General features: G+C 38.0%; 1 protein-coding gene across 1 annotated transcript in view; it reads left to right on the top strand.

Annotated features, from left to right (window-relative positions):
* The window catches only part of LOC131682930 (sodium/hydrogen exchanger 9B2), a 588,370-nt gene that overhangs the window by 89,460 nt on the left and 486,555 nt on the right, over positions 1 to 12,355 (top strand). The window lies entirely within an intron of this gene.

Consider the following 12,355-nt stretch of genomic DNA (forward strand, 5'->3'; position numbering starts at 1 on the left):
TTTAACGGGTAGCTTATTAGATTTACAATTCTGATAAGAATCTGTAGGGTACGGTTAGCAAGATAATTTTTAATTACCTTTATTATGTAAATTGGAAAATTGAAATCCCACATTTTGGCAATTAAACCTTTGTGCCAAACACTATAGGAAGCTTTTTCGATGTCTAGAAGAGCAACTCCAGTGGAATAGCCCTCTGAGATATTTGCCTTTATCATGTTAGTTACTCTCACAAGTTGATGAGTAGTTGAATGTCCAATACGAAATCCAAGCTGCTCAGGAAGAACAATAGAATTCTCATTGATATGTGACATCATTCTAGTTAGGATGATTTTTTCAAATAATTTACTAATAGAAGAGAGTAAGCTAATTGGTCGATAGCTAAATGCTTCTGTTGTGTTTTTATCTGGTTTCAAAATAGGAATAATCTTGGCATTTTTCCATCATTCAGGGAATTATGCTAATTCAAAATATTTGTTGAATTTTTTGACCATGTATCTCATGGTGATTTCGGGAAGGTTTTTAAGAAGAATGTTGAAAATTCCATCATAACCTGGAGCTTTCATATTTTTAACTTTTTTTTTATGATGGATTTGATCTCATCATAGTTTGTTTCAACAATATCGTCTAGAGACAATACTTGATTTGAAACGTTTTCATATTTTTGTAAGACTTCGGTTTCAATAGGACTCACAACATTGAGATTAAAATTATGGACGCTTTCAAACTGCTGAGCAAGTTTTTGAGCTTTTTCTTCGTTTGTAAGAAGTATGTGGTCACCTTCCTTCAAAGCTGGAATTGGTTTCTGAGGTTTCTTAAGAACCTTAGAAAGTTTCCAGAAAGGTTTAGAATTTGGCTTGATTTGTTCAACCTCTTTCGCGAAATTTTCATTTCTTAAGAGCTTAATTTCTTTTTGTAGATCCTGATAGATACATTTTATAGCAGGATCACGAGAACGTTGATATTGACGTCTTCGAACATTCTTCAAGCGAATCAGAAGTTGAAGGTCGTCGTCAATAATAGGAGTATTAAATTTTTTCTGTGTTGTTGGTACTGATAAATTTCTAGCATCAACTATAGATATACTTAAATTTTGTAATGCCGTATCAATGTCAGCTTTATTTTGTAAATCAAGGTCATGATTAAAATTATTCTCAATATAAGTTTTGCACCTTTCCCAATTCGCTTTGTGATAATTGAACACTGAGCTAATGGGATTGGAAACAGCTTCTTGAGAAAGTGAAAAAGTTACTGGAAGATGATCAGAATCAAAGTCAGCATGTGTCATCAATTCGCTACAAAAGTGTTAAAACCAAATCAATTGTTGATGGATTCCTTACAGACGAATAGCATGTAGGACCATTCGGGAACAAAATTGAATAATAACCAGCAGAGCAATCATTGAAAAGTAGTTTACCGTTGGAATTGTTTTGAGCATTATTCCAGGCTCGGTGTTTGGCGTTAAATTCACCGATTATGAAGAATTTCGACCGATTTCTTGTAAGTTTTTGTAAGTCTCCCTTCAAGAAATTAATTTTTTCGCCAGTGCACTGAAAAGGCAAATAGGCTGCAGCAATAAAAATGATACCAAGATCAGTTTCAACTTCGATACCCAAACTCTCAATCACCTTGGTGTCAAGAATGTTTGATCCTGCGATTAACCGCTATTGCGATTCCTCCGCCGAATCCAACAATTCGATCAAATCGATAAATAACAAAATTAGAGTTACTCTTCAATTTAATATATGGTTTTAAAAAAGTTTCGGTCACAACGGCTATATGCACATTATGTATCCTCAAGAAGTTGAAAAATTCGTCTTCGCACGTTTTTAATGAACGGGCATTCCAATTTAATAAATTTAAATGATTATTTAAAGTCATTGTTAAACTTTAATTTCATTACAATTTTGATAGCAAATTCCCAACCCGCTTGAAAAGCTTCAAAAACGGAGGTAGAATTTAACATGGAAATCATCATAGGTAACATAGCCTCCTGTAGGTATTTTAATTTTTCTTCCGTTATACTACCAGCAATAAAGTAGAAACACCAGATAATCTTAAAACGACGCCGTCAAGTAAAGAAGCATGAAAACAAAAAGAATAAAACCAAAAAAGATGGTAGCCCTAGAAAGTTCATTGCATATGTATTAGCCTTTTCTCAGAAGATGGGATTTTCAAAAACATTTCCAAACTTTCTGATGCAATGGTTCTCAAATTCGTACAATCCGGTTTATTCATTTTCTTTATTCAAAAATGTTTTTAGCTTCAAATATATGACCATTTCATTTTAATTAATTATTGCATTCCGCATCTTTTTATTCGTTTTGTTCATCTGCGTTCATTATACTTATTTTATTCGTTTCATTCTTTGGATTCACTCTGATCAGTTTATTCTTTTTGTGCATTTTACTCATATCATTCATTTAACTTATTTTATTCATTGTTTTCATTGTATGCATTTTATTCATTTTTTCCAGTTCATTCATTTTGTTCAGTTTCTTCATTTTAATAATCTTTTCATTTCATCCAAATAATATATTTGATTCAATTTATTTCTTTGTATTAATTTATAACCTTTATTATTGTTCAATTTTTTTTAATCAATGCATTTAATTCTGCTCATTTTCTTCTTTTTATTCATTTTATCACTTCAGCTCATTTTGTTTATTTCGTTTGTTTTATTTATGCATTTCATTTATTTTTTACTTTATTCATTTTGTTCATCCATTCTTTTTATTCATTTGATCCATTTCATTCATTTGATTCATTGTATTCACTGGATAAATTAAATAAATTTGATTCATTTAATTCATTTGATTCATTTGATTTATTTGATTCATTTGATTCATGTGATTCATGTGATTCATGTGATTCATGTGATTCATGTGATTCATGTGATTCGTGTGATTCATTTGATTTATTTGATTCATTTGATTCATTTGATTCATTTGATTCATTTGATTCATTTGATTCATTTGATTCATTTGATTCATTTGATTCATTTGATTCATTTGATTCATTTGATTCATTTGATTCATTTGATTCATTTGATTCATTTGATTCATTTGATTCATTTGATTCATTTGATTCATTTGATTCATTTGTTTCATTTGATTCATTTGATTCATTTGATTCATTTGATTCATTTGATTCATTTGATTCATTTGATTCATTTGATTCATTTGATTCATTTGATTCATTTGATTCATTTGATTCATTTGATTCATTTGATTCATTTGATTCATTTGATTCATTTGATTCATTTGATTCATTTGATTCATTTGATTCATTTGATTCATTTGATTCGTTTGATTCATTTGAATCATTTTTTTTACTTGATAGGCACAAATGCGTTAGCTTGGCGGTGCCAAATTTCTTTGTTTTTACATTTTGGATATTTTAAAACTAGGAGGCTACAATGTTGAAATATTTTTTTTATAAAAGAGAAAAATTTTACAGCTATTTTAAGACTAGAAATAAGATTCTATATATAAGAGAGGGGGCAAAAAAAAATTTTATGAGAAATTTTAAAACAAGGAATTCAATAGTAATAGTTTTACATTTCTTATAAAGAAATGTATAGAATTCGCTCAAACTTTCAAGATTTTTTCCGAGGCCCGGAGGGCCGAGTCTTATATACCAATCGACTCAGCTCGACGATTTGGGACAATGTCTGTGTGTGTGTGTCTGTGTGTGTGTATGTAACGGACAAATTCTCATTCGTGTTTCTTAGCAATGGATGAACCGATCTTATCCAAACCAATTTTAAATGAAAGAACTAAAAAACAGTATGAACGCTATTATTTTGTTTTTGATTCTGATGTTTAGTTTCCAAGATATGAATGTTTGAATGCGTAAAAATGGCGTTTTTTTGCAGTTTTTTTGAATTATCTGCCGAAATTGACAATATAGATTAACATATATATGTTTTTGGACAGCTTTAACGAATACCTTTCGTACAAGCTATATATTGTTGAAATTGGACTATTATCAAAAGAGATATTTAACATTAAATGCGGACGAAAGATTTTTATCATTTCCCATAGCCAGAAATATGACCAAAAACATTTAATCTATTATTAACGCCAAAACGGCTTATTTTAGGTCAATAGTATCTTCGGTGAATTTAATGGAGGCAATATGCCCTTTCTTCTGGTATTGTGCTTTTGCTGATTAATCCCCCTATGAGTGAGATATTTTCACAAATTTTTTTGAAGTGATTATATCGAAATGATACCTTCAGCAAATTTGTAGCTCTTACTTTTGCGAATAACTTTACTGAAGACTTCAAATATCTATTTTGAATACTTTAAAAGTTATGGCTTGTTGTTTGTGGACTACTGTTTGTCGCCTATTTATTGTTCAATATAGTAATAATCCATTGAAATAAGCCAAACATTTTTTCGATAAAACGAATTTTGAATTTCATTTTACTATCTACAACCGCTAGAAATAATCACCGAACACTTCCAAGTTGTCTGGAAGGAACTTAATAACTTATCAGTACAAAAATGTTCATTTGTGCGAAACTTGGTCTTGATTTCACAGTTGTCTAATAGCATCAATATCAAATTCCTGCCTGAAAACATTCCAATAGAAAATTCCAGAGTTCTTTAATCAATCATAATCCTCAGATTTATTTTCAAATTGATCTCGTTTTTGTAGAGATGTACTGTACTAAGGGTCTTTATTTAATAGGAAGCGAAGTTAAAATTGATTTAATGTCTATGAAACATAGAACTGCTCACCAAAAAATGCATATGTTTTTGCCTTTCTCATTCACTCTAAAATTCGTCGATCTAATCCCGACCGGGAGGGCCGAGTGTCATATGCTAATCGACTCAGTTCGTCGAGATCGGAAAATGTCTGTGTGTGTATGTATGTCCGTATGTATGTGTGTGTATGTGTGTATGTGGAAAAAAATGTGACCTCTGTTAATCAGAGATGGCTGGATCGATTAGCACAAAGTTAGTCTCAAATGAAAGGTACAATCTTCCCATCGGCTGCAATTGATTTTTTTATTGATTGGACTTCCGGTTCCGGAGTTACGAGTTGAAGAGTGCAATCACACAGCAAATTCCAATATAAACTGAAATGAAAAATTTTCAAAATCAAATTTGTATTTTTGATGCCAAATGACATTATAATGCATGAAACATTGAGATTTTATGTAAACTCGAAAAAATAACGTTTGACAAAAATTTATTTTTTTGGACTTTGGTACTTTTTTGCTCTGTTACTATTTTCTGAAAAATTAATTCTGCATAATTTTAAAACTTCAAAAATTACGGTTTCGGAATTATGCCGTTTAGACATTAAGATCGATTTTCACCAAACCCCCACCAATTGTAAAATTGGTATTGTGAAAAAACGTAAGGGCGATACTTCAATGCTGATAGGTGGGACCGAAAAGGTAAACAATCGCCAAAGGGACTATATACTATATATACAATCATTTTGTCAATTTCAATAGCAAACACAAATTTTAATTTAATAATTTCGAATACTTCATGAAGTTTTGGGTTTCGATCACTGAATCATGCAATCTAGGATGTAAAAAATACAATAGTTCTTAAATAGGAAATAAAACCAAGTCTAAAAATATGCACTGTTGATTTTCTTTGAATGATGGGTTTTTTCAAGAAAAAGCGTTGATTTCTTAATTCTCAGTCGCGTTGGAAATTTGAGTAAAATATAAACTTCAAATCGATTCAAAAAAAATTCGATTTTTTTGGCTCAGTACAATATACATAACCCCTTTAGAAAAATCAGTTTTCCCACCACAATGCATTGATTGAGGAATTTAGATATTTTATTAACAGAGCATTAGCAATAATTCGTTTGTATGTCTATTTTATGGGCCATTTTTTCGCCTTTGCATTGATTTGGTTTGAGATCTCTAGCACTGATGTTGTCCTATGCTGATTTGAGTGATTCTCTGAGTCCTGCCACTATCCCATGTAGTATGTGTTATCAAAAACATCGCGAAGCATCAAGTTCTAAATGTTCTCAAACGATATAATATCCGAAGAGAGTGATAAGAGTTATAAGAAATGTCTCATCACACTGTTAGGTGGATTAAAAACGTTTTTTAGGAAATATTTACTATATATAAATATTTACTATATATTTACTATATATACTATATATAAATATTTATATCTTAAACCTAACAATATAGTTTGGTACACAAAAGGGGTAACAAATATTTATGAAAAATTTCACCGGTGTTTTGAAACTAGGGATACAAATCTATTCACAAGATGGGGGACAATAGTTTTAACAAAGAGGTAAAATTACAAATATCCTAAAACTAGGAATACGGAATACAAATTTGATTTTTTATCGGAGACTTATGCTTGGCCAAAATATTCAGAGGGGGAATTATTTCCAAATTCGGTGCCTGGTAATCTGATAAGATTTTTCAGAGAACGTACACAAGGACTCCCGTATCTTCCCCAGGAAATATGGGAATTGCTTTTTGAGCTTCATAGAACGAAGAGCCTCGATAGAGCTGAGGCTGTCCGAAATGGTGAAGTAGTGATCTGTGGGCAGAGTGTCGATGATCCCAAGGGTGTACCGAATTGCAGCTAACTCTGCGACGTAAACTGAAGCGGGATCATTGAGCTTGAATGAAGCGGTGATAGTATTGTTGAAGATACCGAAGCCAGTAGACCCATCGAGATTTGATCCGCCAGTGTAGAACATTTTGTCACAGTCGACTTCTCGGAATTTATTATAAAATATATTGGGGATCACTTGCGGGCGTATATGGTCCGGGATTCCATGAATCTCTTCCTTCATGGATGTGTCGAAGAATACAGTAGAATCAGAAATATTTAGGAAACGAACACGGTTGGGAGTATATGAAGAAGGAATAATGTTCTGTGCCATGTAGTCGAAGTACAAGGACATAAATCGGGTTTGAGAATTTAGCTCGACGAGCCTCTCGAAGTTTTCAATCACCAACGGGTTCAGAATGTCGCATCGGATGAGCAATCGATATGAGAGTTCCCAAAATCGATTTTTAGCAGAAGAACGCCCGTCAGCACTTCGAGACTCATCGTATGGGTCGAGTGCATGCAACCCAAGGCAATGCGCAAGCAACGATACTGGATTCTCTCCAGTTTGATGAAGTGTATGTTCGCAGCGGAGCGGAAACAGAAACACCCGTACTCCATCACGGACAATATCGTTGTTTGGTATAACCTGATCAGGTCTCCTGGGTGGGCACCCCACCATGTTCCAGTTATTGTTCGGAGAAAATTGATCCTTTGTTGGCATTTCTGTTTCAGATACCTAATGTGACATCCCCAGGTACCTTTAGAGTCGAACCAGACCCCGAGATATTTAAATGTGAAAACCTGATTGATCGTTGCACCCATTAATAGAAGCTGGAGTTGCGCCGGCTCACGCTTCCTAGAAAAAACAACCAACTCAGTTTTCTCTGTGGAGAACTCGATACCCAGCTGAAGAGCCCAAGCAGACAAATTGTCCAAACTATTTTGTAATGGTCCTTGCAAGTCGGCAGCTTTGGGCCCTGTAACAGAGACCACCCCGTCGTCTGCAAGTTGCATTAGCGTGCATGAATTGACAAGACAATCATCAATGTCATTCACGTAAAAATTGTAGAGTAGGGGACTTAGACACGAGCCCTGGGGAAGACCCATGTAGCTAAATCGCGTTGTTGATAAATCGCCATGCGAAAAGTGCATGTACTTTTCAGACAACAGGTTTAGCAAAAAGTTATTTGAAATTGGTGAAAGACCATGCTTCTCTGACAGAATGTTGATAGAAACTGAGTCAAAAGCCCCTTTAATATCCAAGAAGACTGATGCCATCTGCTCTTTGTTAGCATAGGCCATTTGGATTTCTATAGAAAGCAACGCAAGGCAATCGTTCGTCCCTTTGCCTTTGCGGAAGCCAAATTGTGTATCTGACAGTAAGCCATCTGCTTCAACCCAATTGTCGAGGCGAAACAAGATCATTTTCTCGAACAACTTCCGAATACAGGACAGCATTGCAATCGGCCGATACGAGTTGTGGTCGGAGGCTGGTTTTCCTGGTTTTTGGATGGCGATGACCTTCACTTGCCTCCATTCATGAAGGACAATGTTACCCTCAAGAAACTTGTTAAATAAATTCAACAAGCGCCTTTTTGCAGTATCAGGCAGATTCTTCAGCAAGTTGAATTTGATTCTGTCTAACCCTGGGGCGTTATTGTTGCATGACAAGAGGGCAAGTGAGAACTCCACCATCGAAAAAGGTCTTTCGTTCGCGGTATCGGGAGGAGACGCGGCGCGGCACGTTTTCTATACCAGATCTTCTTGGCGAAATCGAATATCCTTTTATTTATTTATTTATTAACAGATTAAGGCCGAAGTGGCCTGTGCCGTATACAAAAGATTCCTCCATTCCACTCGGTCCATGGCCGCGCGTCGCCAGCCACGCAGTCTGCGAAGGGTCCGCAAATCGTCTTCCACCTGGTCGATCCATCGTGCTCGCTGCGCGCACGTCTTCTTGTACCGGTCGGATTACAATTGAGAACCGTTTTCACCGGGCTATTGTCCGACATTCTGGCTACGTGCCCGGCCCACCGTAGTCGTCCGATTTTCGCGGTATGACAGATGGGCGGCTCCCCCAACAGCTGATGCAACTCATGGTTCATTCGCCGTCTCCATGTGCCGTCTTCCATCTGCACTCCACCGTAGATGGTACGCAGCACTTTCCGTTCGAAGACACCAAGTGCGCGTTGGTCCTCCACGAGCATGGTCCAGGTCTCGTGCCCGTAGAGAACTACCGGTCTAATCACCATCTTGTAGATGGTCAACTTCGTACGACGGCGAACTCTGTTCGACCGAAGTGTCTTGCGGAGGCCAAAGTAAGCACGATTTCCTGCCACGATGCGTCTACGAATCTCTCTGCTGGTATCATTGTCGGCGGTCACCAGTGAGCCCAAGTACACGAACTCTTCAACCACCTCGATTTCGTCGCCACCGATGCAAACTCGAAGCGGGCGGTTCTCATTTTCTTCTCGTGAACCTCTTCCTATCATGTACTTTGTCTTCGACGTGTTGATGGCAAGTCCGACGCGCTTGGCTTCTCTTTTCAGTCTGATGTAGGCTTCCTCCATCTTCTCAAAGTTTCGTGCAATAATATCAACGTCATCGGCGAAGCCAAGTAGCTGAACGGACTTTGTGAAAATCGTACCACTCGTGTCAATCCCTGCTCTTCTTATTACACCTTCCAGCGCGATGTTGAATAACAGACACGAGAGACCATCACCTTGCCGTAACCCTCTGCGTGATTCGAAGGGACTCGAGAGCGTCCCTGAGACACGTACTACGCACATCACCCGATCCATCGTCGCCTTCACTAATCGCGTCAGTTTGTCCGGGAATCCGTACTCGTGCTTAAATCGAATATCCACCGGTTTGAATATTTCACGTTCTCGTTGGTACTGTTTCGGTTACGCATACGTCAAGCCGTACCCCAAAAAGTGCTCATCTCTGTTTCTCTCGTTAACCCGTCGACGAACCGGCGCCAATAACTGCGTTTTTTGGCTTTCATTAGACTTCATTCGCCTTTCTAACGACGCGTACTGTTGATAGCTAGCGGGTAACCCGTCTTCCCGGAAGGCCTTATATGCAGTGGACTTTTCCGCGTACAGCTCTGAGCACTCTTTATCCCACCACAGGGTGGGAGACCGTCCATGGGCATTTGCGCTGGGTACTGGTTTAGTCTGAGCTTGATTCGCACTGTCGAGAATCAAGCCAGCCAAAAACCTGTACTCTTCCTCCGGAGGAAGTTCTTGAGTGGATTAGATTTTAACGGATATCGCGGTCGCGTAACTCTTCCAATCAATGTTCCGTGTAAGGTCACACGAGACATTGATTGTTTCCGATGGTCTTGAACCGTTAGCAATTGAAATTACGATAGGCAAATGATCGCTATCGTGGGGATCAGGGATCACCTTCTACATGCAATCTAACTGTAGCGATTTCGAGCAAAGCGATAAATCCAACGCGCCTGTGCGAAATTGTCGTAAAGATCTTGGATTAATGTTGATCTATTATCATCATGAAGACAGCCCCATACCGTACCGTGCGAGTTAAAGTCTCCCATAACTAGCCGCGGTGCCTTTAAGGATTCGGTGATATTACAAAGCGTTCGGTGCCCTACCGAGGCTCTAGGGGGAATGTAGATGGAAGCAATGCAAAGGTCTTTACCTTTGATTAAAACTTGACAAGCGACAATTTCAATGCCTGGTGTCGAAGGGAGGTTAATTTGGTTGAAAGAATAGCACTTTTTGATCTCCAAAGGCACTCCTCTATATGGGTTTTCTCGATCCAGACGAATTATATTAAAGTCGTGGAAGTTGAGATTTATATCGGAAGTTAACCAAGTTTCACATAATGCGAAAGCATCACATTTTAAACTATTTAGTATTTTTAGTATTTAGTAAATTTAAAGGAATCGATTTTCGGGAGGATACTTTTGCTGTTCCACTGTAGAACAGCGATCGAATCGGTGACCTCGTTCGATGACTTAGCCATCGAAGGATACGATCGCTGCAAGGAGGGGCCATTTAGTAGTCAACTGCTTCAAAAATGTTTGCACTATAGGGAGAAAACGTATCAGAATGCTTTTAAGAGGATCAGTAACATTGAAAGCTGTGAAAATTAAGTCAACTATGTCAGAAAATTTCATTAGTCCGCTACTGGACTGAGTATCTGTTTGAAAAAAGGGGACACTTGGGGTTTTTGGTGTCCCTGGAAGTGGTGGGTACTCCTTGTTAGAATTTATATTACCAAGTCATGGAGCAAATTGCTTATTGATTGTAGTTGGCGCACTCTGAGTGGACGACACCTTGGCACCCTTACGAGGCAATTTAGGGGAGGCTAGATTTCTCCTCTTCCTGGATTCCCCTGGGTTAACCAATGATGTTCCCTCTTGTGGGTCGTCAGATTCTTGCTCAACGCCAGCCAAAAGAGCAAAGGAATTTTCGGAAGGGACAGATGGCGAAGCATTCTTTAGCATTTCTGCATAAGAGTGCCTCGAGCGATCCTTAAGGGAGCGCCTAATTTTATCCCCGCGATGCTTGTGCGCTGGGCATGACTTAAGAGCATGCGGAGCAGTAAATACACTTCTCAGTTTCTCCACCGCAAGCGTCATCCTCATGCTCTCCCTCGCATTTGCCGCACCGCTTTTTATTGCCACAATAAGTGGCTGTGTGGCCCAGTTGCTTGCAATTGCTGCAGTTCATTATCCGCGGTACAAACAAGCGAACAGGTAGGCGAACCTTATCCAGGAGGACATAGTTGGGAAGAACAGACCCGGAGAAAGTCACCCGAATCGAGTCTAACGGAGAATAAGTTGTCTTATCATCTTCAGTTTTTGCGGAATACAATTGCTTGCATTCCAGAATCTTCACCTGTTGAAGTGAAGGGTCCTTAAAGCAGCCAACCCCGTACTTCAACAGGTCTTCGCACTTTAGACCAGGTTCGGCGACGACCCCATCGATCTCCACAACCCTACAAGGCACATACACTTTGAATTGCTTCGTAAAACGCTCGCTGCGAGCAATCTGGTTTGCCTGGTCGAGGTCATTTACTATAACGCATACCTTATGAGCTCGAACACGTGTTATCTGAGCTACGGACGGGTAGTTAGCAGTCAGCACCCGTAATATTTCTAGAATATTGGGCGATTTCGTGTTGGGCCGGAAATACACCACCCAGGGTCCATTTGAACTGGCTGGGTATGTTTTAATACGGGGAGGACTGGGGGAATCAGGGGAAGGACTAATTTCGGGTTTATCGGGTAAATCCATGGGAATATCTTTCCCATCCAATGTTACTTCGCCCTCGGCCATTTGGGCACGAGGATAACACGTGGTGTAAACGAGAGATGATACTTATATTCAGGGAAAGGAAAGAAGTAGAGACCGATCGGGGAAAGGGAAATGAAAGAAGAAAAAAATACTTAGCTTATATAGCGGCGATTCCGGTTATTCTGGTATTCACTTCACCAGCCTGAGCACCGGCGAACAAAGACTGCCTCAAACAATGGTTGACCTTCACTGACAACATTTATTCTTATTCACTTTATGCACGGCACCAGAAAACGAACTGCTTCGATCGAGAGCTCGGAGAGTTGATTTGATTCATTTGGTTCATTTGATTCTTTTGATTCATTTGATTCATTTGATTCATTTGATTCATTTTATTCATGTGATTCATGTGATTCATTTGATTCATATGATTCATATGATTCATTTGATTCATTTGATTCGTGTGATTCATTTCATTCATATGATTCATTTGATTCATTTGAATCATTTGATTCATTTGATTCA

This window comes from Topomyia yanbarensis, chromosome 2, assembly GCF_030247195.1.
Source record: "Topomyia yanbarensis strain Yona2022 chromosome 2, ASM3024719v1, whole genome shotgun sequence".
In the NCBI taxonomy this organism is placed as follows: domain Eukaryota; kingdom Metazoa; phylum Arthropoda; class Insecta; order Diptera; family Culicidae; genus Topomyia; species Topomyia yanbarensis.